Source organism: Oncorhynchus gorbuscha, linkage group LG14 (genome assembly GCF_021184085.1).
Source record: "Oncorhynchus gorbuscha isolate QuinsamMale2020 ecotype Even-year linkage group LG14, OgorEven_v1.0, whole genome shotgun sequence".
Classification (NCBI taxonomy): Eukaryota; Metazoa; Chordata; class Actinopteri; order Salmoniformes; family Salmonidae; genus Oncorhynchus; species Oncorhynchus gorbuscha.
Window position 1 is genome coordinate 1,474,696 of NC_060186.1, and position 27,652 is coordinate 1,502,347.

Sequence of the window (27,652 nt, forward strand, 5' to 3'; positions counted from 1 at the left end):
AGCCCTATTCCAGAGACTATTCCCTATATAGTGCACTACTTTAGACCAGAGCCCTATTCCCTATATAGTGCACTACTTTAGACCAGAGCCCTATTCCCTATATAGTGCACTACTATAGACCAGAGCCCTATTCCCTATATAGTGCACTACTTTAGACCAGAGCCCTATTCCCTATATAGTGCACTACTATAGACCAGAGCCCTATTCCCTATATAGTGCACTACTTTAGACCAGAGCCCTATTCCCTATATAGTGCACTACTTTAGACCAGAGCCCTATTCCCTATATAGTACACTACTTTAGACCAGAGCCCTATTCCCTATATAGTGCACTACTTTAGACCAGAGCCCTATTCCCTATATAGTGCACTACTTTAGACCAGAGCCCTATTCCCTATTCCCTATATAGTGCACTAGACCAGAGCCCTATTCCCTATATAGTACTACTTTAGACCAGAGCCCTATTCCCTATATATAGTACACTACTTTAGACCAGAGCCCTATTCCCTATATAGTACACTACTTTAGACCAGAGCCCTATTCCCTATATAGTGCACTACTTTAGACCAGAGCCCTATTCCCTATATAGTACACTACTTTAGACCAGAGCCCTATTCCCTATATAGTACACTACTTTAGACCAGAGCCCTATTCCCTATATAGTACACTACTTTAGACCAGAGCCCTATTCCCTATATAGTACACTACTTTAGACCAGAGCCCTATTCCCTATATAGTGCACTACTTTAGACCTACAGGGAATGCCATTTGGAAGCTAAACGTTCTTTAATCTGCCAACCGAGGGAAACGTTTGTGTCGGACAGAGAGGAGCTCCAATCGTCTCTCCTTAATTTCCTCATTAAAATAACAACGGAGGATATTGACAGTGTTACGTTAACCGCCCTGCAGCACAGTTTCCAATCCACACATTGATTACTTCATTTAATCTTTGGCTCCCGTGAATAGCTTTCCACTCCGGTTTAAGAGTCGCTTTAATTTGGTGTGTTTGTCTCTCTGTGTGCGTGTGTATCTGTATGTGTGTGTGTCTGTTTGTGTGTATGTGTGTGTCTGTTTGTGTGTATGTGTGTCTGTTTGTGTGTGTGTGTGTGTGTGTGTGTGTGTGTGTTTGTGTGTGTGTATGTGTGTGTGTGTGTCTGTTTGTGTCTGTCTGAATGTGTATGTGTGTGTCTGTTTGTGTGTGTGTGTGTGTGTGTGTGTGTGTGTGTGTGTGTCTGTTTGTGTCTGTCTGAATGTGTATGTGTGTCTATATTTGTGTGTGTATCTGTGTGTGTCTGTTTGTGTGTGTCTGTTTGTGTCTGTCTGCATGTGTATGTGTGTCTATATTTGTGTGTGTATCTGTGTGTGTCTGTTTGTGTGTGTCTGTTTGTGTCTGTCTGCATGTGTATGTGTGTCTATATTTGTGTGTGTGTGTGTGTGTGTGTGTGTGTGTGTGTGTGTGTGTGTGTGTGTGTGTGTGTGTGTGTGTGTGTGTGTGTGTGTGTGTGTGTGTGTGTGTGTGTGTGTGTGTGTGTGTGTGTGTGTGTGTGTGTGTGTGTGTGTGTGTGTGTGTGTGTGTTGTGATGACAACACTGCGCCTCAAAGCAAAACAACTTGATAAATCAATAGGTGGATGAAGACATTGTAACAACATTGTTGTATGTCATCAATCAGACCAAGATGACATCCACTATACAGCAGTATGAGGACACCTCTTCATCCACTATATATACAGCAGTATGAGGACACCCCTTCATCCACTATATATACAGCAGTATGAGGACACCTCTTCATCCACTATATATACAGCAGTATGTGGACACCTCTTCATCCACTATATATACAGCAGTATGTGGACACCCCTTCATCCACTATATCCACTATATATACAGCAGTATGAGGACACCTCTTCATCCACTATATATACAGCAGTTCATCCACTATATATACAGTATGGACACCCCACTTCATCCACTATATATACAGCAGTATGAGGACACCCCTTCATCCACTATATATACAGCAGTATGTGGACACCCCTTCATCCACTATATATACACAGTATGTGGACACCCCTTCATCCACTATATATACAGTATGAGGACACCCCTTCATCCACTATATATACAGGACACCCCTTCATCCACTATATATACAGCAGTATGAGGACACCCCTTCATCCACTATATATACAGCAGTATGTGGACACCCCTTCATCCACTATATATACAGCAGTATGTGGACACCCCTTCATCCACTATATATACAGGACACCCCTTCATCCACTATACAGCAGTATGAGGACACCCCTTAATCCACTATATATACACAGATAGTAGTTAGCTAGTTAACATTTCACACAGATAGTAGTTAACTAGTTAACATTTCACACAGATAGTAGTTAACTAGTTAACATTTCACACAGATAGTAGTTAACTAGTTAACATTTCACACAGATAGTAGTTAACTAGTTAACATTTCACACAGATAGTAGTTAACTAGTTTCACACAGATAGTAGTTAACTAGTTAACATTTCACACAGATAGTAGTTAGCTAGTTAACATTTCACACAGATAGTAGTTAGCTAGTTAACATTTCACACTGATAGTAGTTAGCTAGTTAACATTTCACACAGATAGTAGTTAGCTAGTTAACATTTCACACAGATAGTAGTTAACTAGTTAACATTTCACACAGATAGTAGTTAACTAGTTAACATTTCACACAGATAGTAGTTAACTAGTTAACATTTCACACAGATAGTAGTTAACATTTCACACAGATAGTAGTTAACTAGTTAACATTTCATACAGATAGTAGTTAACTAGTTAACAAGTTAACATTTCACAGATAGTAGTTAACTAGTTAACATTTCACACAGATAGTAGTTAACTAGTTAACATTTCACACAGATAGTAGTTAACATTTCACACAGATAGTAGTTAACTAGTTAACATTTCACACAGATAGTAGTTAACTAGTTAACATTTCACACAGATAGTAGTTAACATTTCACACAGATAGTAGATAACTAGTTAACATTTCACACAGATAGAGGTTAACATTTCACACAGATAGTAGTTAACTAGTTAACATTTCACACATATAGTAGTTAGCTAGTTAACATTTCACACAGATAGTAGTTAACAAGTTAACATTTCACACAGATAGTAGTTAACTAGTTAACATTTCACACAGATAGTAGTTAACATTTCACACAGTTAACATTTCACACAGATAGTAGTTAACTAGTTAACATTTCACACAGATAGTAGTTAACTAGTTAACATTTCACACAGATAGTAGTTAACTAGTTAACATTTCACACAGATAGTAGTTAACTAGTTAACATTTCACACAGATAGTAGTTAACTAGTTAACATTTCACACAGATAGTAGTTAACTAGTTAACATTTCACACAGATAGTAGTTAACTAGTTAACATTTCACACAGATAGTAGTTAACTAGTTAACATTTCACACAGATAGTAGTTAACTAGTTAACATTTCACACAGATAGTAGTTAACTAGTTAACATTTCACACAGATAGTAGTTAACTAGTTAACATTTCACACAGATAGTAGTTAACTAGTTAACATTTCACACAGATAGTAGTTAACTAGTTAACATTTCACACAGATAGTAGTTAACTAGTTAACATTTCAACAGATAGTAGTTAACTAGTTAACATTTCACACAGATAGTAGTTAACTAGTTAACATTTCACACAGATAGTAGTTAACTAGTTAACATTTCACACAGATAGTAGTTAACTAGTTAACATTTCACACAGATAGTAGTTAACTAGTTAACATTTCACACAGATAGTAGTTAACTAGTTAACATTTCACACAGATAGTAGTTAACTTTTTCACACAGTTAACACTTTAACATTTCACACAGATAGTAGTTAACTAGTTAACATTTCACACAGATAGTAGTTAACTAGTTAACAAGTTAACATTTCACACAGATAGTAGTTAACTAGTTAACATTTCACACAGATAGTAGTTAGCTAGTTAACATTTCACACATATAGTAGTTAACTAGTTAACATTTCACACAGATAGTAGTTAACTAGTTAACATTAGCAACCAAGGCGTTATAACTTGAGGAACGTGAAGGAGTTGTATACCAGTTAATACTATAGCGAATTGGTTAGGTTACTAATGTTAGCTCACCTGATGTTGTAACATTAGCGCATCTGGCTTTATTAATCAGCTAATTTTAACATAAAAACTAAATAATGTCATCAGTTAAACTGGCTAATGTTGCTCAACATTTCACTGGCTAGCTAACGGTGAATTCGATCCAGCTAGCAAGATGCTTAACAATACTTTTCCCACCACACTTTCTCCTCATGTTGTTATTAAATTGTACGCACAAGCGACAGGTTTATTCAGAGTAAAGATATCTGGTACAGCGTATATAATGGGCTCCTCTGTTACAATACTTTTCCCACCACACTTTCTCCCTCCCCTCAAACTTTCGAAATGCCAGTAGTTTTTTGGTTATAGTTCACGTTTCATCACCTTCTCATCCCCGGTCTCTGTGGTCAGGTTTCTCACCTACCTCTCCGTTACCGTTCATGGGGAACGATTGGCTGAGCCATGCTGTATTGTGCTGTTGTGTTATGGGAACGATTGAGTTAACTGGTAAACTGCCTTTCCATTCTCCCAGCTTGTGCTTTCCAGTTATGGGAACGATTGGCTGATGCTGTAACTAGAACATTGGTTCTCTCTTCTGTCGCGTGCGGCGTTCTGTTGTTATGGGAACGATTGGCTGAGCCATGGATACAGACAGTATTGTGCTGTTGTTGTTATGGGAACGATTGGCTGAGCCATGGATACAGACGGTATTGTGCTGCGTTCTGTTGTTATGGGAACGATTGGCTGAGCCTTGGATACAGACAGTATTGTGCTGCGTTCTGTTGTTATGGGAACGATTGGCTGAGCCTTGGATACAGACAGGATTGGTCCAAATGCGCATCATTCGTTCGTTTACATCCAAAGTGATCCATCCAAACTTTTCTTATAGGATCTACACAAATCACGTAGGTCACCTATTTTAGATTCAAAACAGGTGAATTCCGCAGAAAGCTGACTAGTTTGTATTCCTGAGATAGACAAGTCGGGGCTCACTGGACAGACAGATCTACTGCTGCTAGACAGTTAATACTGGTGGGCAGGCTCTACTCTCTGAGGGGGCACGTTCAGTTAACCCCTCTGTCTGTCTCTCAGTGACAGGGTCACGGCGGGTGGGTGCAGGGGGAGGAGGGAAGTTGGGAGACACAGCCTTTCTGCTGACAGGCTCCATAGCAAATTCAGGCAAACTTAAATGTGTTTTATCTCATTTCTACCAGCATGTCACATGTGCAACCAGAGGGGGATGGGGGGGGGGGGGACTCCAGACCGCTTCTACTCCACACACAGAGATGCATAGAAAGCTCTCCCTCCATTTGGCAAATCTGACCATAATTATATCCTCCTGATTTATGCTTAAAAACACAAATTAAAGCAGGAAGCACCAGTGACTCGGTCTATAAAAAAAAGTGGTCAGATGAAGCCGATGCTAAACTACAGGACTGTTTTTCTATCACAGACTGGAACATGTTCCTGGATTCTTCCGATGGCATTGAGGAGTACACCACATCAGTCACTGGCTTCATCAATAAGTGCATCGAGGACGTCGTCCCCACAGTGACTGTACGTCCATACCCCAACCAGAAGCCATGAATGACAGGCAACATTTGCACAGAGCTAAAGGGTAGAGTTGCCACTTTCAAGGTGCGGGACTCTAACCCGGAAGCCAATTTGCATACCGCCCAAACAGATCCACAGATGATGCAATCTCCATTGCACTCCACACTGCCCTTTCCCACCTGGACAAAAGGAACACCTATGTGAGAATGCTGTTCATTGACTACAGCTCAGCGTTCAACACCATAGTGCCCTCAAAGCTCATCAATAAGTTAAGGATCCTGGGACTAAACACCTCCCTCTGCAACTGGATCCTGGACTTCCTGACGGGTCATCCCCAGGTGGGGAGGGTAGGTAGCAACACATCTGCCACGCTGATCCTCAACACTGGAGCCCCCCCCAGGGGTGCGTGCTCAGTCCCCTCCTGTACTCCCTGTTCATCCACGGCTGCATGGCCAAGCACGACTCCAACACCATCATTAAGTTTGCAGACGGTACAACAGTGGTAGGCCTGATCACCGACGACGACGAGACAGCATATATGGAGGAGGTCAGAGACCTTGCCGGGCGGTGCCAGGACAACAACCTCTCCTTCAACGTGATCAAGACTAAGGTGATGATTGTGGACTACAGGAAAAGGAGGACCGAGCACGCCCTCATTCTCATCGACGGGGATGTAGTGGAGCAGGTTGAGAGCTTCAAGTTCCTTGGTGTCCACATCACCAACAAACTATAATGGTCCAAACACACCAAGACAGACGTGAAGAGGGCACGACAACGCCTACTCCACATCAGGAGACGATTTGGCATGGGTCCTGAAATCCTCAAAAGGTTCTACAGCTGCAACATCGAGATCTGGTTGCATCACGGCCTGGTATGGCAACTGCTCGGTCCCCGACAGCAAGGCACTACAGAGGGTAATGCGGATGGCCCAGTACATCACTGGGGCTAAGCTGTCTGCCATCCAGGACCTCTATACCAGGCGGTGTCAGAGGAAGGCCCTAAAAATTTTCAAAGACCCCAGCCACCCAAGTCATAGACTGTTCTCTCCTCTACCACATGGCAAGCGGTACCGGAGTGCCAAGTCTAGGACAAAAAGACTTCAACAGTTTTTACCCCAAAGCCATAAGAATCCTGATCAGGTAATCAAATGGCTACCCAGACTACTTGCATTGTGTGCCCCCCCAACCTCTCTTTTACGCTGCTGCTACTCTCTGTTTATCATATACGCATAGTCACTTTAACTATACATTCATGTACATACTACCTCAATTGGGCCGACCAACCAGTGGTCCCACACATTGGTTAACCAGGCCATCTGCATTGTGTCCCGCCACCCACCAACCCCTCTTTTACACTACTGCTACTCTCTGTTCATCATATATGCACAGTCACTTTAACCATATCTACATGTACATACTACCTCAATCAGGCTGACTAACCGGTGCCTGTATGTAGCCTCTCTACTGTATATAACCTCTCTACTGTATATAGCCTCTCTCCTGTATATAACCTCTCTACTGTATATAGCCTCTCTCCTGTATATAACCTCTCTACTGTATATAACCTCTCTACTGTATATAACCTCTCTACTGTATATAGCCTCTCTCCTGTATATAACCTCTCTACTGTATATAACCTCTCTACTGTATATAGCCTCTCTCCTGTATATAACCTCTCTCCTGTATATAACCTCTCTCCTGTATATAACCTCTCTACTGTATATAACCTCTCTCCTGTATATAACCTCTCTACTGTATATAACCTCTACTGTATATAGCCTCTCTACTGTATATAACCTCTCTACTGTATATAGCCTCTCTACTGTATATAACCTCTCTACTGTATATAACCTCTCTACTGTATATAACCTCTCTACTGTATATAACCTCTCTACTGTAGAGCCTCTCTACTGTATATAACCTCTCTACTGTATATAACCTCTCTACTGTATATAACCTCTCTACTGTATATAACCTCTCTACTGTATATAACCTCTCTCCTGTATATAACCTCTCTACTGTATATAACCTCTCTCCTGTATATAACCTCTCTACTGTATATAGCCTCTCTACTGTATATAACCTCTCTACTGTATATAACCTCTCTACTGTATATAGCCTCTCTCCTGTATATAACCTCTCTCCTGTATATAGCCTCTCTACTGTATATAGCCTCTCTCCTGTATATAACCTCTCTCCTGTATATAGCCTCTCTACTGTATATAACCTCTCTACTGTATATAACCTCTCTACTGTATATAGCCTCTCTACTGTATATAACCTCTCTACTGTATATAACCTCTCTACTGTATATAACCTCTCTCCTGTATATAACCTCTCTACTGTATATAACCTCTACTGTATATAACCTCTCTACTGTATATAACCTCTCTACTGTATATAACCTCTCTCCTGTATATAACCTCTCTACTGTATATAACCTCTACTGTATATAGCCTCTCTACTGTATATAACCTCTCTACTGTATATAACCTCTCTCCTGTATATAACCTCTCTCCTGTATATAACCTCTCTACTGTATATAACCTCTCTACTGTATATAACCTCTACTGTATAGAGCCTCTCTACTGTATATAACCTCTCTACTGTATATAACCTCTCTACTGTAGAGCCTCTCTACTGTATATAACCTCTCTCCTGTATATAACCTCTCTACTGTATATAGCCTCTCTACTGTATATAACCTCTCTACTGTATATAGCCTCTCTACTGTATATAACCTCTCTCCTGTATATAACCTCTCTACTGTAGAGCCTCTCTACTGTATATAACCTCTACTGTATATAGCCTCTCTCCTGTATATAACCTCTCTACTGTATATAGCCTCTACTGTATATAGCCTCTCTACTGTATATAACCTCTCTCCTGTATATAACCTCTCTACTGTATATAACCTCTCTACTGTATATAGCCTCTCTACTGTATATAGCCTCTACTGTATATAGCCTCTCTACTGTATATAGCCTCTCTCCTGTATATAACCTCTCTACTGTATATAACCTCTCTACTGTATATAGCCTCTCTACTGTATATAGCCTCTCTACTGTATATAGCCTCTCTCCTGTATATAACCTCTCTACTGTATATAACCTCTCTACTGTATATAGCCTCTCTACTGTATATAACCTCTCTACTGTATATAACCTCTCTACTGTATATAACCTCTCTACTGTATATAACCTCTCTACTGTATATAACCTCTCTACTGTATATAGCCTCTCTCCTGTATATAGCCTCTCTACTGTATATAGTCTCTCTACTGTATATAACCTCTCTACTGTATATAGCCTCTCTACTGTATATAGCCTCTTTCCTGTATATAACCTCTCTACTGTATATAGCCTATCTACTGTATATAGCCTCTCTAATGTATATAACCTCTCTACTGTATATAGCCTCTCTGTATATAGCCTCTCTACTGTATATAACCTCTCTACTGTATATAACCTCTACTGTATATAGCCTGTTGTATTCAGCATTTCACTGTTAGGTCGATATACCGGTTGTATTCATCGTTTCACTGTAAGGTCTACTACACCTGTTGTATTCAGCATTTCAGGTCTACTACACCTGTTGTATTCAGCATTTCACTGTATATAGCCTCTTTCACTGTATATAACCTGTTGTATTCTTTCACTGTATCTACTACACCTGTTGTATTCAGCATTTCACTGTGATACTTCACCTGTTTTATTCAGCATTTCACTGTGAGGTCTACTTCACCTGTTGTATTCAGCATTTCACTGTGAGGTCTACTACACCTGTTGTATTAAGCATTTCACTGTCTACTACACCTGTTTTATTCAGCATTTCACTGTAAGGTCGATATACCTGTTGTATTCAGCATTTCACTGTGAGGTCTACTACACCTGTTGTATTCAGCATTTCCTGTGAGGTCTACTACACCTGTTGTATATTTCACTGTAAGGTCCTACACCTGTTGTATTCAGCATTTCACTGTGAGGTATACACCTGTTGTATTCAGCATTTCACTGTTAGGTCGATATACCGGTTGTATTCAGCGTTTCACTGTAAGGTCTACTACACCTGTTGTATTCAGCATTTCACTGTGAGGTCTACTACACCTGTTGTATTCAGCATTTCACTGTGAGGTCTACTACACCTGTTGTATTCAGCATTTCACTGTAAGGTCTACTACACCTGTTGTATTCAGCATTTCACTGTAAGGTCTACTACACCTGTTGTATTCAGCATTTCACTTTCTACTACACCTGTTGTATTCAGCATTTCACTGTAAGGTCTACTACACCTGTTGTATTCAGCATTTCACTGTGAGGTCTACTACACCTGTTGTATTCTGCATTTCACTGTGAGGTCTACTACACCTGTTGTATTCAGCATTTCACTGTGAGGTCTACTACACCTGTTGTATTCAGCATTTCACTGTGAGGTCTACTACACCTGTTGTATTCTGCATTTCACTGTGAGGTCTACTACACCTGTTGTATTCAGCATTTCACTGTGAGGTCTACTACACCTGTTGTATTCAGCATTTCACTGTAAGGTCTACTACACCTGTTGTATTCAGCATTTCACTGTAAGGTCTACTACACCTGTTGTATTCAGCATTTCACTGTGAGGTCTACTACACCTGTTGTATTCAGCATTTCACTGTGAGGTCTACTACACCTGTTGTATTCTGCATTTCACTGTAAGGTCTACTACACCTGTTGTATTCAGCATTTCACTGTGAGGTCTACTACACCTGTTGTATTCAGCATTTCACTGTGAGGTCTACTACACCTGTTGTATTCAGCATTTCACTGTGAGGTCTACTACACCTGTTGTATTCTGCATTTCACTGTAAGGTCTACTACACCTGTTGTATTCAGCATTTCACTGTGAGGTCTACTACACCTGTTGTATTCAGCATTTCACTGTGAGGTCTACTACACCTGTTGTATTCAGCATTTCACTGTGAGGTCTACTACACCTGTTGTATTCAGCATTTCACTGTGAGGTCTACTACACCTGTTGTATTCAGCATTTCACTGTGAGGTCTACTACACCAGTTGTATTCAGCGCCCGTGACAAATAAACCTCGATTTGATCCCTGGTATGACACTCTGGAAATAATTCCACATGTTAGCTTAGTAGAAGCCCCCCATCCCCCTTTTGAGAATGATCCAATGTGATGCTTTATAGCCATTATTATATTCACAATAAAAGACACATACAAACAGAACCGTTTTCATGCACTTCTTTAATAGATCTGTTTTTAAATATTCACAACAAATACATTAAGCTCTTTCATCTTCTTATATAATACAGTTTTTAAATTATTTATTTTTATTTTTACACAACATTTTTTTTTCTCAGAATGTCATTCTATCAAAACGTCTTTCTCAATCCTTTAATTTCTTCATTTTATATATATCTCATTCCATGTTGAGAGTCACCATGACTCCTATTTTCAAAAAACGGCCAGTATCTCCTTTATACAGCTATATACAGAGGACGACGGTCATCTCCCAGGAGGAGGAAGGTGTCGTTCGGGAGGTGGCTTGTGGGATACGGCGGCTTCAGGTGCAGGCACGGACAGATACGGGGTTCCAAACAAATTGAAGTAAACCATAACAGGCAACAACGCTTTGATGGAGACAGGAGGAGGAGGACAACTCAACAGGTTGTCAGTAGAGTCTCATAGCTTTGATGGAGAGGAGGAGGACATCTCAACAGGTTGTCAGTAGAGTCTCATAGCTTTGATGGAGAGGAGGAGGACATCTCAACAGGTTGTCAGTAGAGTCTCATAGCTTTGATGGAGAGGAGGAGGACATCTCAACAGGTTGTCAGTAGAGTCTCATAGCTTTGATGGAGAGGAGGAGGAGGACAACAGGTTGTCAGTAGAGTCTCATAGCTTTGATGGAGAGGAGGACATCTCAACAGGTTGTCAGTAGAGTCTCATAGCTTTGATGGAGAGGAGGAGGAGGACAACAGGTTGTCAGTAGAGTCTCATAGCTTTGATGGAGAGGAGGAGGACACAACAGGTTGTCAGTAGAGTCTCATAGCTTTGATGGAGAGGAGGAGGACAACAACAGGTTGTCAGTAGAGTCTCATAGCTTTGATGGAGAGGAGGAGGACATCTCAACAGGTTGTCAGTAGAGTCTCATAGCTTTGATGGAGAGGAGGAGGACATCTCAACAGGTTGTCAATAGAGTCTCATAGCTTTGATGGAGAGGAGGAGGACATCTCAACAGGTTGTCAGTAGAGTCTCATAGCTTTGATGGAGAGGAGGAGGACATCTCAACAGGTAGAGTCGCAGTAGAGTCTCATAGCTTTGATGGAGAGGAGGAGGACATCTCAACAGGTTGTCAGAGTCTCATAGCTTTGATGGAGAGGAGGAGGACAACAACAGGTTGTCAGAGTCTCATAGCTTTGATGGACCAATGCTTGTGAAGACATCCACAGTTGTGCAACAGTCTCATATTTGATGGAGAACATAAAGAACATGGCTGTATGCATCCCAAATGGAACCCTATCACATGGAACCCTATGGAGATGGAGGACCCTATCAAATGGAACCCTATCTCATGGAACCCTGATCACATGGAACCCTATCATGGATGGAGGACCCTATCAAAGGAGCCCTATTCTCATAGCTTTGATGGAGAGGAGGAGGACAACTCAACAGGTTGTCATAGAGTCTCTATTCCTTTGATGGAGAGGAGGATTCAACTACATACAGGTTGTCAGTAGAGTCTCTATTTGATGGACATAGAGCCCTATTCCCTACAACCCTATCAACAGGTTGTCAGTAGAGTCTCATAGCTTTGATGGAGAGGAGGAGGAGGACAACAGGTTGTCAGTAGGTCTCATCTGGGATGCCTGTTGATCTGTAAACATCCACAGTCTGCTGCAACAGCATATATATCAAACATAAAGAACTGGCGTATGCATCCCCCGGAACCTATTTATCTGGACCCTATCACAACTGGAACCCATTACATGGAACCCTATTTACAATGATGCCCTATTCCCGGGCATAACCTATTCCACGCTGGGCCAAACCCGGACCACGCTGGGCCAAACCCGGACACGCTAGAGCCAAATTCCCTACCACGCTGGAGCCCTATTCCCTGCGCCGCCCTATGGGACTCCCAATCACGGCCGGGTTGTGATACAGCCCGGAATCGAACCAGGGTCTGGTGATGCCTCTATCTGTGGACTGCTGCGCCACTCGGAAAACCCCTATACTTTACAGATTCCTGCTGTTAGTCCCCCGGGGTCATATTTATCTGATCCTTTACTCCTGGGGTCGGCTGTCAGTCCCTAAGGGTCAAATCATATTTACAATGATCCCTCGGCACCGGGCCAAACCCGGACCCGCTGGGTCATATCCGCTGTTAGTCCTCGGGGGTCATATCGGCTGTTAGTCCAAACCCGGGGGCATATCGGCTGTTAGTCCCTCGGGGGCCATATCGCCTGTTAGTCCCTCGGGACTCATATCGGCTGTTAGTCCCTCGGGGTCATATCGAACCAGGGTCTGTAGTGATCCTCTAGGTCATATGGCTGTTAGTCCCTCGGGGGTCATATTTTACAGATTCCTGCTGTTAGTCCCTCGGGGTCATATCGGCTGTTAGTCCCTCGGGGTCATATCGGCTGTTAGTCCCTCGGGGGTCATATCGGCTGTTAGTCCCTCGGGGGTCATATCGGCTGTTAGTCCCTCGGGGGGGGGGTCATATCTTGGGTTGGGTCACAGTGAACTGAAGACCCGGTGTAATGGAAACGATGTCCTTCAGAAAAATCCATAACATTATGCATCTCATGGCAGAAGTCCACATCTCTATTCTGGTTAAACCTCCAGTATTAGGATTTGCTCCTCCTGGGCCTAATCTATGGGCCAGTTTCCATAGACACAGTTTAAGCAAAGTCCTAAACTGATAATGTCAAATGGTAGATTCTCCAACGAATGTTCTTCTACAGCGGAGAAACCAGCCATGTCCGTTCGTAGGAGGTCCTCGTCAAGTGTTTAATTCTTCACGTGACGACCGGTGTCTTCGTCCCAAATGGAGCCCCTCTTCCTTCTCCGGGGAACACTACCTGAGCCAACCGAGTGCACCGTAAAGGGCATGGGGAACCGTTTCGGGACGTAGCCAATGCCCCATCTTACACAGCTTTTTGGCTTCCCCAGCAGAACATCAACTGTGTTCCCTTTACAGACGGAACATGATGCGTTTGGAAATTGAGTTTAGGGGTGTTTAGTCAACAACTTAATTTATGTTGTGACAGGATTTATTTGTTAATATAAAATAAAAATAAATAAAAAAGTGAAGTCTCTATTTTTGCTTCTTCGATACGTCCCTCCCTCACAAAGACACAGGAGAAGTTACAACAACACTAGATGGCTCTCCCGGTCTCAATAACCACAATTCAGAAAATGTCATTAACAAAGGACTCAATAGTTTTACAGGCCTGCCTGTCTACAAAATAACAAAAAGGCAAAACGACATCGACAAAAGATAAGTTAAAAAACAGCTCCTTCAACACCCTGGAATGACCGCTGCATGACTACAGAAAGGACAGATAGGACAGAAAGGACAGATAGGACAGAAAGGACAGATTGATTTTATACCTGACACAGGTTCCACTTCAATCCCCACTCAAAAACACAACCTGGAAAATAGGTTTCCCCCTTGGTACAGGTCTAGGATCAGCCCCCCCCCCCCCAATCAGAACCTTAACCAATGGGGAGGGAAATTAAAAAGTGACCCAAGACCACCGACCCCCCCTCCACCCCCCCAAAAAAAACATTTAAAATCACACTAGTCTTTCAGGTAGGTGAAAGCAGCCATCTTGTTCACAGGTGCAACGGGTGAATTGAGCTTCTGCTTCCTCTGTCTGTGATAAAAGCAATATTAAAGTCCACGACAAGAAGAGGAAGTCTCATTGGTAGGTTATCACATGCACTGCCCAGATAGCTATTCACCAATCAGAGAATCAGAGATGTTGGGTGGGTGGGTGGGTGGGGGGTTTGATTGGATGAGTGGTGGGTGGGGGGGTTTGATTGGTTGATTGGATAGTGTTCTGGGAATGTAACCAAGCTGAGAGGAGGAGACGTGTCTCGTTGAAGGAGAGCAGTCAAACTTGTAACAGCACAACGCAGCTGCTATCCAACATATAGACTAGAGCAGAACCCCTATGCAATCATTCCCTTCTGACCGGGAATATCGGGACGCAGTCCTGGTTCTTCCGTCCTTTAGACCTCACTCTGACCTTCAGCTAGAGGGAGTACCATTGCGTCTGCTAAATGGCATATATTATTATTATATTACCATTGTACGCGTTCTTGTAAGCTTCCACCCTTCCTCGTACAAACTCACTAGAAAAAAAGTCAGTCCGCCCCCCACCCCCTCCAAAATAAAATGGTCAGAGAGACTCTCCGTCCTCCACACCCCCTCCCCCCCCTCTCTCCGCCCTCCACACCCCTGTAAACTCGGTCCTAGAGGATTGTGATCGGGCTCTCCCCTACCCCCCCCTCCTCAAAACACCAAGTCAAAACACCAAGTCTGAAGAGGCACTGGCAGCCATCTTAGATTCACACAGTTTCTCTCTCTAACGGACCTGTTGTTGTCCCTTCCAAAAACAACGGTCCTCGGCTGATTTCAAAAAGGCTCTTTGTGACGCTAACGTAGCGAGCGGAGTTCCTCACTTCTGGTTTTCAGGGGAAACGGAAGTTAGGTTGAACACACTGTGTATCCCTGAAAAAAAAAAGTGGATGTTGGCGTTTTTCCGGTCGACTCCATAAAAACTAAATCAAAATGATGTGAGCGAAATGACAAAGGCAAAGATCCCGGAGTCTGGAAAAAAATGTGGAAAAGCATCTTTCATTGGAAAATGGATCTGTGAGAGAGAGCGCTGAGGGGACAGTCTCAGAGTCGCTGTCCTTTCAGTGAAGCTTGAGTCGAGACAGATCTGTGAGAGAGAGCGCTGAGGGGACAGTCTCAGAGTCGCTGTCCTTTCAGTGAAGCTTCAGTCGAGACAGATCTGTGAGAGAGAGCGCTGAGGGGACAGTCTCAGAGTCGCTGTCCTTTCAGTGAAGCTTCAGTCGAGACAGATCTGTGAGAGAGAGAGCGCTGAGGGGACAGTCTCAGAGTCGCTGTCCTTTCAGTGAAGCTTCAGTCGAGACAGATCTGTGAGAGAGAGAGCGCTGAGGGGACAGTCTCAGAGTCGCTGTCCTTTCAGTGAAGCTTCAGTCGAGACAGATCTGTGAGTCGCTGAGGGGACAGTCTCAGAGTTCTGTCCTTTCAGTGAAGCTTGAGTCGATCACCTATCACCGGGTAGGAATGCTTTGTAGTGACAGTAAAAACATCAACAATCTCATCAACCAAAACAAGAAGAACTAAAAGCTCAGAACAGCCCCCCCCCCCACATATCCTTAAAATCACAAAACAAACACGAACTGGGGATTTCATTTCTTCAAATAAATAAAAAATTTCAAGTCCTCTTCCCACAGGGTCGACTCCACCCCCCTGGGAAATCCAGCTTATCAGCGATTGGCTCAGACCTGGCCCCTTCATCTCGGGTAACCAATGAGCAGCCAGGAAAGAAGTGTGATTTCCTGTGCCTGTAGCTCCGCCCTCTTCGTCATGGAGGGGAGTGAGAAGGCGTGTGCTTCCCAAACCCATCGACCTCTAACCTCTCTTGACCCCTAACCCCAATCCTGTCCTTGTGCTCTCAACAGTTATATTCCTCCTGCATCAGTCCTACAATCAAGAAGTGCTGTTCTCTCCTTTTACAGTTTTCCCTTCATCCTCTGGTCTGGTTGGGTGTCTGGTTGGCTGTCTGGTCTGGTTTCTTCAGTGCGTCTGGTTGTGTGTCTGGTCGTGTCTGGTCGGGTGTCTGGTTGGGTGTCTGGTTGGGTGTCTGGTTGTGTGTCTGGTTTGGTTTCTTCAGTGTGTCTGGTTGTCTGGTGGGTTTCCTCAGTGTGTCTGGTTTGGTTTCTTCAGTGTGTCTGGTTGTGTGTCTGGTTTGGTTTCTTCAGTGTGTCTGGTTGTGTGTCTGGTTGGGTGTCTGGTTTCTGGTGTTCTGGTCTGGTTTGGTTTCTTCAGTGTGTCTGGTTGTGTGTCTGGTTTGGTTTCTTCAGTGTGTCTGGTTGTGTGTCTGGTTGGGTGTCTGGTCTGGTTTCTTCAGTGTGTCTGGTTGTGTGTCTGGTTTGGTTTCTTCAGTGTGTCTGGTTGGGTGTCTGGTTTGGTTTCTTCAGTGTGTCTGGTTGGGTGTCTGGTCGGGTGTCTGGTCTGGTTTCTTCTGGTTGTGTGTCTGGTTGTGTGTCTGGTTGTGTCTGGTCTGGTTTCTGGTCAGTGTGTCTGGTGGTCGTGTCTGGTCGGGTGTCTGGTTGGGTGTCTGGTTGGGTGTCTGGTTGTGTGTCTGGTTGTGTGTGTTTGGTTTCTTCAGTGTGTCTGGTCTGTCTGGGTTGTGTGTCTGGTCGGGTGTCTGGTCTGGTTGGGTGTCTGGTCGGGTGTCTGGTTGTGTGTCTGGTTGTGTGTCTGGTCTGGTTGTGTCTGGTCGGGTGTCTGGTCGGGTGTCTGGTCGGGTGTCTGGTTGTGTGTCTGGTCTGTGTGTCTGGTCGTGTGTCTGGTCGGGTGTCTGGTCGGGTGTCTGGTTGGGTGTCTGGTCTGGTGTGTGTCTGGTCGGGTGTCTGGTTGGGTGTCTGGTTTGGTTTCTTCAGGGTGTCTGGTCGGGTGTCTGGTTGGGTGTCTGGTTGGTTTCATTCAACTTTTGGTTGGGTGTCTGGTCGTGTGTCTGGTTGTGTGTCATTTTCCTTGTTTCTAAAATCAGATTTGGTAGTTTTCCCCCCGATGTGGTGATTCCCCAGCGGAGATCTCATCTGTAGAGCTCCTGAGACGTGGAGCGGAGCGAGGAAGAGGATGTCTGTCTCTTTAGGTGTGGAAAGTAGAAAACAGCACGTTCTTTTGAGACTAGGATGTTGGTTTGTGGTTAAAATGGATGAAGTAATCCACCGCAGGAACACAAGACTTGTTGAAGAGGGACGAGGGATGGACTGGCTGAACTGGTGGAATCTGGATCAGCATATTATTTAAATGCTGAAAACTCCCCTGGAATGAAGAGAAGAGAGAGAACATCAGGTTGGAAGAGAGGAGAGAGAGACAGCAGTACAGAGTGGAAGAGAGAGAGAGAGAGAGAGAGACAGCAGTACAGAGTGGAAGAGAGAGAGAGAGAGAGAGACAGCAGTACAGAGTGGAAGAGAGAGAGAGAGGAGAGAGACAGCAGTACAGAGTGGAAGAGAGAGAGAGGAGAGAGACAGCAGTACAGAGTGGAAGAGAGAGAGAGGAGAGAGACAGCAGTACAGAGTGGAAGAGAGAGAGAGAGAGAGAGAGACAGCAGTACAGAGTGGAAGAGAGAGAGAGAGGAGAGAGACAGCAGTACAGAGTGGAAGAGAGAGAGAGAGGAGAGAGAGACAGCAGTACAGAGTGGAAGAGAGAGAGAGAGAGAGAGACAGCAGTACAGAGTGGAAGAGAGAGAGAGAGAGAGAGACAGCAGTACAGAGTGGAAGAGAGAGAGAGGAGAGAGACAGCAGTACAGAGTGGAAGAGAGAGAGAGAGAGGAGAGAGAGACAGCAGTTCTGTTCTGAAGTGCTAAATGAGTCTCATTGTGTCTATGTTCCAATCCTATCTATTATTTCAACAGGCCAAATCATTGATCACAGATCAGGTTACGTGAGCACATTTAAAATGGCAGTAACACTCTGACCATGGAGAAACTACAGGACCCCCAGCGCGTGTGTGGCCCCTCACCGTATCCCCCCTGTATCGGGGTTTTGGGGGAGGAGCAGGCGTACAGGCTGAAGTCCTCCGTCTGGAACCCGGCTCGGTTCAGTGAGGGTTCCGACGCGGAGCGGTGGATCTTGGGTAAAGAACGCGCCAGCAGCTCAATGGACGCCAGGATCTGACAGAGGAGGTCAGAGGAGAAAACACAGGAGGTTATTAGGTCATCCCTAGCCAATCCCCTCTCTCGTATCGCTCGTCTCAAATAGGAAGAAAGCTGACAGCCAAGTCAGAGAATCTTAGATTGAGGCGGTCAGCAGATCCTCAGCTGGGCTTTCCAGCAGCCTTTAAAAACACAGTGAGACGCTAGTGTGAATGTATTTCTAGTACTCTGGAGGCCACCTGGTGGTGGAAATAACACATTCTCCTTCATACATACAAGTTAAACAACAACCAAGGAGTGCTGGCTCGGTCCCCACACAGGTTACCAGCCTTAACCACATGAGCAGGAAGGAGGTTTCTGGTGAGGTGAATATCTTGGTGGGGTGGATAGTCTTGGTCATTTTAAAACATTCAGCTCAACCCCTGGCATGTACAGTGAAGTGTTCTCCATAGTTACCTGAGAGGGAATAGGGGTCCCGTCCTCCATAGTTACCTGAGGGAATAGGGGTCCCGTATCCATAGTTACCTGAGAGGGAATAGGGGTCCCGTCCTCCGTCGTTACCTGAGGGAATAGGGGTCCCATCTCCATAGTTACCTGAGGGAATAGGGGTCCCGTCCCCGTCGTTACCTGAGGGAATAGGGGTCCCATCTCCATAGTTACCTGAGGGAATAAGGGTCCCGTCCTCCATAGTTACCTGAGGGAATAGGGGTCCCGTCTCCATCGTTACCTGAGGGAATTAGGGGTCCCGTCTCCATAGTTACCTGAGGGAATTAGGGGTCCCGTCTCCATAGTTACCTGGGGGAATAGGGGTCCCGTCTCCATCGTTACCTGAGGGAATTAGGGGTCCCGTCTCCATAGTTACCTGAGGGAATAGGGGTCCCATCTCCATAGTTACCTGAGAGGGAATTAGGGGTCCCGTCTCCATAGTTACCTGAGAGGGAATAGGGGTCCCGTCTCCATAGTTATCTGAGAGGGAATTAGGGGTCCCGTCTCCATAGTTACCTGAGAGGGAATAGGGGTCCCGTCCTCCATAGTTACCTGAGGGAATTAGGGGTCCCGTCTCCATAGTTACCTGAGGGAATAGGGGTCCCGTCTCCATAGTTACCTGAGAGGGAATTAGGGGTCCCGTCTCCATAGTTACCTGAGAGGGAATAGGGGTCCCGTCTCCATAGTTACCTGAGAGGGAATTAGGGTCTCCCATAGTTACCTGAGGGAATTAGGGGTCCCGTCTCCATAGTTACCTGAGGGAATTAGGGGTCCCGTCTCCATAGTTACCTGAGGGAATAGGGGTCCCGTCTCCATAGTTACCTGAGAGGGAATTAGGGGTCCCGTCTCCATAGTTACCTGAGGGAATTAGGGGTCCCGTCTCCATAGTTACCTGAGGGAATTAGGGGTCCCGTCTCCATAGTTACCTGAGGGAATAGGGGTCCCGTCTCCATCGTTACCTGAGAGGGAATTAGGGGTCCCGTCTCCATAGTTACCTGAGAGGGAATAGGGGTCCCGTCTCCATAGTTACCTGAGAGGGAATTAGGGGTCCCGTCTCCATAGTTACCTGAGAGGGAATAGGGGTCCCGTCTCCATAGTTACCTGAGAGGGAATTAGGGGTCCCGTCCTCCATAGTTACCTGAGGGAATTAGGGGTCCCATCTCCATAGTTACCTGAGGGAATAGGGGTCCCGTCCTCCATCGTTACCTGAGGGAATAGGGGTTCCGTCCTCCATAGTTACCTGAGGGAATAGGGGTCCCGTCTCCATAGTTACCTGAGGGAATAGGGGTCCCGTCCTCCATAGTTACCTGAGGGAATAGGGGTCACGTCCTCCATAGTTACCTGAGGGAATAGGGGTCCCGTCTCTATAGTTACCTGAGGGAATAGGGGTCCCGTCTCCATAGTTACCTGAGGGAATAGGGGTCCCGTCTCCATAGTTACCTGAGGGAATAGGGGTCCCGTCCTCCATCGTTACCTGAGGGAATAGGGGTCCCGTCTCCATAGTTACCTGAGGGAATAGGGGTCCCGTCTCCATAGTTACCTGAGGGAATAGGAGTCCCGTCCTCCATCGTTACCCGAGGGAATAGGGGTCCCGTCTCCATAGTTACCTGAGGGAATAGGGGTCGTTCCTCTCTCTTCTTCTTCATACAGTCAGCCATCAGCCTCCTCATGGCTTTAGGACAGTTGGAGCGCACCTTACTGAGGTCAGGAGACAGGTATCCCCGACCCACCATGAAGATTATCTAGAGGGGAGAGGTAGAGGGTCAGAGGTCAGGAGACAGGTATCCCCGACCCACCATGAAGATTATCTAGAGGAGAGAGGTAGAGGGTCAGAGGTCAGGAGACAGGTATCCCCGACCCACCATGAAGATTATCTAGAGGAGAGAGGTAGAGGGTCAGAGGTCAGAGGTCAGGAGACAGATATCCCCGACCCACCATGAAGATTATCTAGAGGAGAGAGGTAGAGGGTCAGAGGTCAGGAGACAGGTATCCCCGACCCACCATGAAGATTATCTAGAGGAGAGAGGTAGAGGGTTAGAGGTCAGGAGACAGGTATCCCCGACCCACCATGAAGATTATCTAGAGGGGAGAGGTAGAGGGTCAGAGGTCAGGAGACAGGTATCCCCGACCCACCATGAAGATTATCTAGAGGAGAGAGGTAGAGGGTCAGAGGTCAGGAGACAGGTATCCCCGACCCACCATGAAGATTATCTAGAGGAGAGAGGTGGAGGGTCAGAGGTCAGTAGACAGGTATCCCCGACCCACCATGAAGATTATCTAGAGGAGAGAGGTGGAGGGTTAGAGGTCAGAGGTCAGGAGACAGGTATCCCCGACCCACCATGAAGATTATCTAGAGGAGAGAGGTAGAGGGTCAGAGGTCAGGAGACAGGTATCCCCAACCCACCATGAAGATTATCTAGAGGAGAGAGGTAGAGGGTCAGAGGTCAGGAGACAGGTATCCCCGACCCACCATGAAGATTATCTAGAGGAGAGAGGTAGAGGGTCAGAGGTCAGGAGACAGGTATCCCCGACCCACCATGAAGATTATCTAGAGGAGAGAGGTGGAGGGTCAGAGGTCAGGAGACAGGTATCCCCGACCCACCATGAAGATTATCTAGAGGGGAGAGGTGGAGGGTTAGAGGTCAGAGGTCAGGAGACAGGTATCCCCGACCCACCATGAAGATTATCTAGAGGAGAGAGGTAGAGGGTCAGAGGTCAGGAGACAGGTATCCCCGACCCACCATGAAGATTATCTAGACGGGAGAGGTAGAGGGTCAGAGGTCAGGAGACAGGTATCCCCGACCCACCATGAAGATTATCTAGAGGAGAGAGGTGGAGGGTTAGAGGTCAGGAGACAGGTATCCCCGACCCACCATGAAGATTATCTAGAGGAGAGAGGTAGAGGTCAGAGGTCAGGAGACAGGTATCCCCGACCCACCATGAAGATTATCTAGACGGGAGAGGTAGAGGGTCAGAGGTCAGGAGACAGGTATCCCCGACCCACCATGAAGATTATCTAGAGGAGAGAGGTGGAGGGTTAGAGGTCAGGAGACAGGTATCCCCGACCCACCATGAAGATTATCTAGACGGGAGAGGTAGAGGGTCAGAGGTCAGGAGACAGGTATCCCCGACCCACCATGAAGATTATCTAGAGGAGAGAGGTGGAGGGTTAGAGGTCAGGAGACAGGTATCCCCGACCCACCATGAAGATTATCTAGAGGAGAGAGGTAGAGGTCAGAGGTCAGGAGACAGGTATCCCCGACCCACCATGAAGATTATCTAGAGGAGAGAGGTAGAGGGTCAGAGGTCAGGAGACAGGTATCCCCGAACCACCATGAAGATTATCTAGAGGAGAGAGGTAGAGGTCAGAGGTCAGGAGACAGGTATCCCCGACCCACCATGAAGATTATCTAGAGGAAAGAGCTAGAGGGTTACAGGTCAGAGGTCAGGAGACAGGTATCCCCGACCCACCATGAAGATTATCTAGAGGAGAGAGGTAGAGGGTTAGAGGTCAGAGGTCAGGAGACAGGTATCCCCGACCCACCATGAAGATTATCTAGAGGAGAGAGGTAGAGGGTCAGAGGTCAGGAGACAGGTATCCCCGACCCACCATGAAGATTATCTAGAGGGGAGAGGTGGAGGGTTAGAGGTCAGGAGACAGGTATCCCCGACCGACCATGAAGATTATCTAGAGGGGAGAGGTAGAGGGTCAGAGGTCAGGAGACAGGTATCCCCGACCCACCATGAAGATTATCTAGAGGAGAGAGGTAGAGGGTCAGAGGTCAGGAGACAGGTACCCCGACCCACCATGAAGATTATCTAGAGGAGAGAGGTAGAGGGTCAGAGGTCAGGAGACAGGTATCCCCGACCCACCATGAAGATTATCTAGAGGAGAGAGGTAGAGGGTCAGAGGTCAGGAGACAGGTACCCCCGACCCACCATGAAGATTATCTAGAGGAGAGAGGTAGAGGGTCAGAGGTCAGGAGACAGGTATCCCCGACCCACCATGAAGATTATCTAGAGGGGAGAGGTAGAGGGTCAGAGGTCAGGAGACAGGTATCCCCGACCCACCATGAAGATTATCTAGAGGAGAGAGGTAGAGGGTCAGAGGTCAGGAGACAGGTATCCCCGACCCACCATGAAGATTATCTAGAGGAGAGAGGTAGAGGGTCAGAGGTCAGGAGACAGGTATCCCCGACCCACCATGAAGATTATCTAGAGGAGAGAGGTGGAGGGTTAGAGGTCAGAGGTCAGGAGACAGGTATCCCCGACCCACCATGAAGATTATCTAGAGGGGAGAGGTAGAGGGTCAGAGGTCAGGAGACAGGTATCCCCGACCCACCATGAAGATTATCTAGAGGAGAGAGGTGGAGGGTCAGAGGTCAGGAGACAGGTATCCCCGACCCACCATGAAGATTATCTAGAGGGGAGAGGTAGAGGGTTACAGGTCAGAGGTCAGGAGATAGGTATTCCTGACCCACCATGCAGATTATCTAGAGGGGAGAGGTGGAGGGTTAGAGGTCAGCGGTCAGGAGATAGGTATTCCTGACCCACCATGCAGATTATCTAGAGGAGAGAGGTAGAGGTTAGAGGTCAGGAGACAGGTAGCCCCGACCCACCATGAAGATTATCTAGAGGGGAGAGGTGGAGGATTAGAGGTCAGAGGTCAGGAGACAGGTATCCCCGACCCACCATGAAGATTATCTAGAGGAGAGAGGTAGAGGTTAGAGGTCAGGAGACAGGTAGCCCCGACCCACCATGCAGATTATCTAGAGGAGAGAGGTAGAGGTCAGGAGACAGGTACCCCCGACCCACCATGCAGATTATCTAGAGGAGAGAGGTAGAGGTCAGAGGTCAGGAGAGAGGTAGAGGTCAGAGGTCAGGAGACAGGTATCCACGACTCACCATGAAGATTACCTAGAGGAGAGAGGTGGAGGGTTAGAGGTCAGAGGTCAGGGAGCCCCGACCCACCATGAAGATTATCTAGAGGGGAGAGGTGGAGGGTTAGAGGTCAGAGCTCAGGAGACAGGTAGCCCCGACCCACCATGCAGATTATCTAGAGGAGAGAGGTAGAGGTCAGGAGACAGGTACCCCCGACCCACCATGCAGATTATCTAGAGGAGAGAGGTAGAGGTCAGAGGTCAGGAGAGAGGTAGAGGTCAGAGGTCAGGAGACAGGTATCCACGACTCACCATGAAGATTACCTAGAGGAGAGAGGTGGAGGGTTAGAGGTCAGAGGTCAGGGAGCCCCGACCCACCATGAAGATTATCTAGAGGGGAGAGGTGGAGGGTTAGAGGTCAGAGCTCAGGAGACAGGTAGCCCCGACCCACCATGCAGATTATCTAGAGGGGAGAGGTGGAGGGTTAGAGGTCAGGAAACAGGTATACCCGACCCACCATGAAGATTATCTAGAGGAGAGAGGTACAGGGTCAGAGGTCAGGGGTAGGAGACCGTGCTCAGGTAGGACAGGACCCCAGACATCAACTCGATAAGAACATTATAAATGTATGTAAAACAGGAGAGATATTTACCTGGTCTCTGTTATTGATGTTGGAGTAGGGCAAGGCCCCAGACATCAACTCGTAGAGAACATTATAAATGTATGTAAAACAGGAGAGATATTTACCTGGTCTCTGTTATTGATGTTGGAGTAGGGCAAGGCCCCAGACATCAACTCGTAGAGAACTATCCCGAAGGCGTAGAGTGGTTATTGTCGGACTGGAAGCTGTACGGGTTCTTATCCTGCAGACGGATGACCTCTGGGGCCTACAGGCAGACGGGAGGGACAGCAGAGTCACACAGTTTACCAAGATATACAGCCACATTGGGCAGGGTCGGGCTCAATTACAGTCAAGTCAAGAAGTACACTGTCAATTACAATTCTCTTCAAATGGAGGAATTATAATTTTTGGGTTTACTTCCTGAATTGATTGGAATTGACCTTTCACCCTGTACACTGGGTCTCAAAAGTATCGTCCTTGCAGCCTTCCGTCCTGCCTCCTCCTCAAACCGCACTGGAGGAGAAGATTTGAGGTACCCCCCCCCCCCCCCAGACCCTCTCCACCAATGAGCTTTGAGATGGAGGCCAGAAGAGAGGAGGGTTTGAGGAAAGACTAATTCCCCGAGATGTCACATTTAGACTGATGCATTTATTGACCGTGTTTCCTAAAAACCAACAAGATATCTGATCCTTTCAGAGCAGCTCTGACAACGTAGATTACATTCTGATAACGTAGATTACATTCTGATAACGTAGATTACATTCTGATAACGTAGATTACATTCTGATAACGTAGATTACATTCTGACAATGTAGATTACATTCTGACAATGTAGATTACATTCTGATAACGTAGATTACATTCTGATAACGTAGATTACATTCTGATAACATAGATTACATTCTGACAACGTAGATTACATTCTGACAATGTAGATTACACATTCTGATAATGTAGATTACATTCTGACAATGTAGATTACACATTCTGATAACGTAGATTACATTCTGATAACGTAGATTACATTCTGATAACGTAGATTACATTCTGATAACGTAGATTACATTCTGATAACGTAGATTACATTCTGACAATGTAGATTACATTCTGACAACGTAGATTACATTCTGATAACGTAGATTACATTCTGATAACATAGATTACATTCTGACAACGTAGATTACATTCTGACAATGTAGATTACACATTCTGACAATGTAGATTACACATTCTGACAATATAGATTACACATTCTGACAATGTAGATTACATTCTGATAATGTAGATTACACATTCTGATAATGTAGATTACATTCTGACAATGTAGATTACATTCTGATAATGTAGATTACACATTCTGATAACGTAGATTACATTCTGACAATGTAGATTACATTCTGACAATGTAGATTACATTCTGATAACGTAGATTACATTCTGATAACGTAGATTACATTCTGATAACATAGATTACATTCTGACAACGTAGATTACATTCTGACAATGTAGATTACACATTCTGATAATGTAGATTACACATTCTGACAATGTAGATTACACATTCTGATAACGTAGATTACATTCTGATAACGTAGATTACATTCTGATAACGTAGATTACATTCTGATAACGTAGATTACATTCTGATAACGTAGATTACATTCTGACAATGTAGATTACATTCTGACAACGTAGATTACATTCTGATAACGTAGATTACATTCTGATAACGTAGATTACATTCTGATAACGTAGATTACATTCTGATAACATAGATTACATTCTGACAACGTAGATTACATTCTGACAATGTAGATTACACATTCTGACAATGTAGATTACACATTCTGACAATATAGATTACACATTCTGACAATGTAGATTACATTCTGATAATGTAGATTACATTCTGATAATGTAGATTACATTCTGACAATGTAGATTACATTCTGATAATGTAGATTACACATTCTGATAACGTAGATTACATTCTGATAACGTAGATTACATTCTGATAACATAGATTACATTCTGACAACGTAGATTACATTCTGACAATGTAGATTACACATTCTGACAATGTAGATTACACATTCTGACAATGTAGATTACACATTCTGACAATGTAGATTACATTCTGATAATGTAGATTACACATTCTGATAATGTAGATTACACATTCTGACAATGTAGATTACATTCTGATAATGTAGATTACATTCTGATAATGTAGATTACACATTCTGATAATGTAGATTACACATTCTGACAACGTAGATTAATGTGGTTGGAGCGTTGGGCCAGTTACCGGAAGGTTGCTGGATCGAATCCCCGAGCTGACAAGGTAAAGAAATCTGACGTTCTGCCGCTGAGCAAGGCAGTTAACCCACTGTTCCCCAGACCCTGAGCAAGGCAGTTAACCCACTGTTCCCCAGGCCCTGAGCAAGGCAGTTAACCCACTGTTCCCCAGGCCCTGAGCAAGGCAGTTAACCCACTGTTCCCCAGGCCCTGAGCAAGGCAGTTAACCCACTGTTCCCCAGGCCCTGAGCAAGGCAGTTAACCCACTGTTCCCCAGGCCCTGAGCAAGGCAGTTAACCCACTGTTCCCCTGGACAAGGCAGTTAACCCACTGTTCCCCTGGACAAGGCAGTTAACCCACTGTTCCCCTGAACAAGGGAGTTAACCCACTGTTCCCCTGAACAAGGGGTTAACCCACTGTTCCCCTGAACAAGGGGTTAACCCACTGTTCCCCTGGGGAAGGCAGTTAACCCACTGTTCCCCAGGCGCTGAAGGGGATGTTGACTAAGGCAGCCCCCCCACACCTCTCTGATTCAGAGGGTTAAATGAGGAAGAAACACTTCAGTTAGACAGCTGACTAGGTATCCCCCTTTCCCTAGATTACATTCTAATAATGTAGATTACATTCTAATAATGTAGATTGGATTCTAATAATGTAGATTAAATTCTAATAATGTAGATTGAATTCTAATAATGTAGAATAATGTAGATTGAATTCTAATAATGTAGATTACATTCTAA

General features: G+C 45.2%; 1 pseudogene; it reads right to left on the bottom strand.

Annotated features, from left to right (window-relative positions):
* Positions 1-17,503: 17,503 nt before the first annotated feature.
* LOC123995960 overlaps positions 17,504-27,652 on the bottom strand; it is a 71,709-nt pseudogene continuing 61,560 nt past the window's right edge.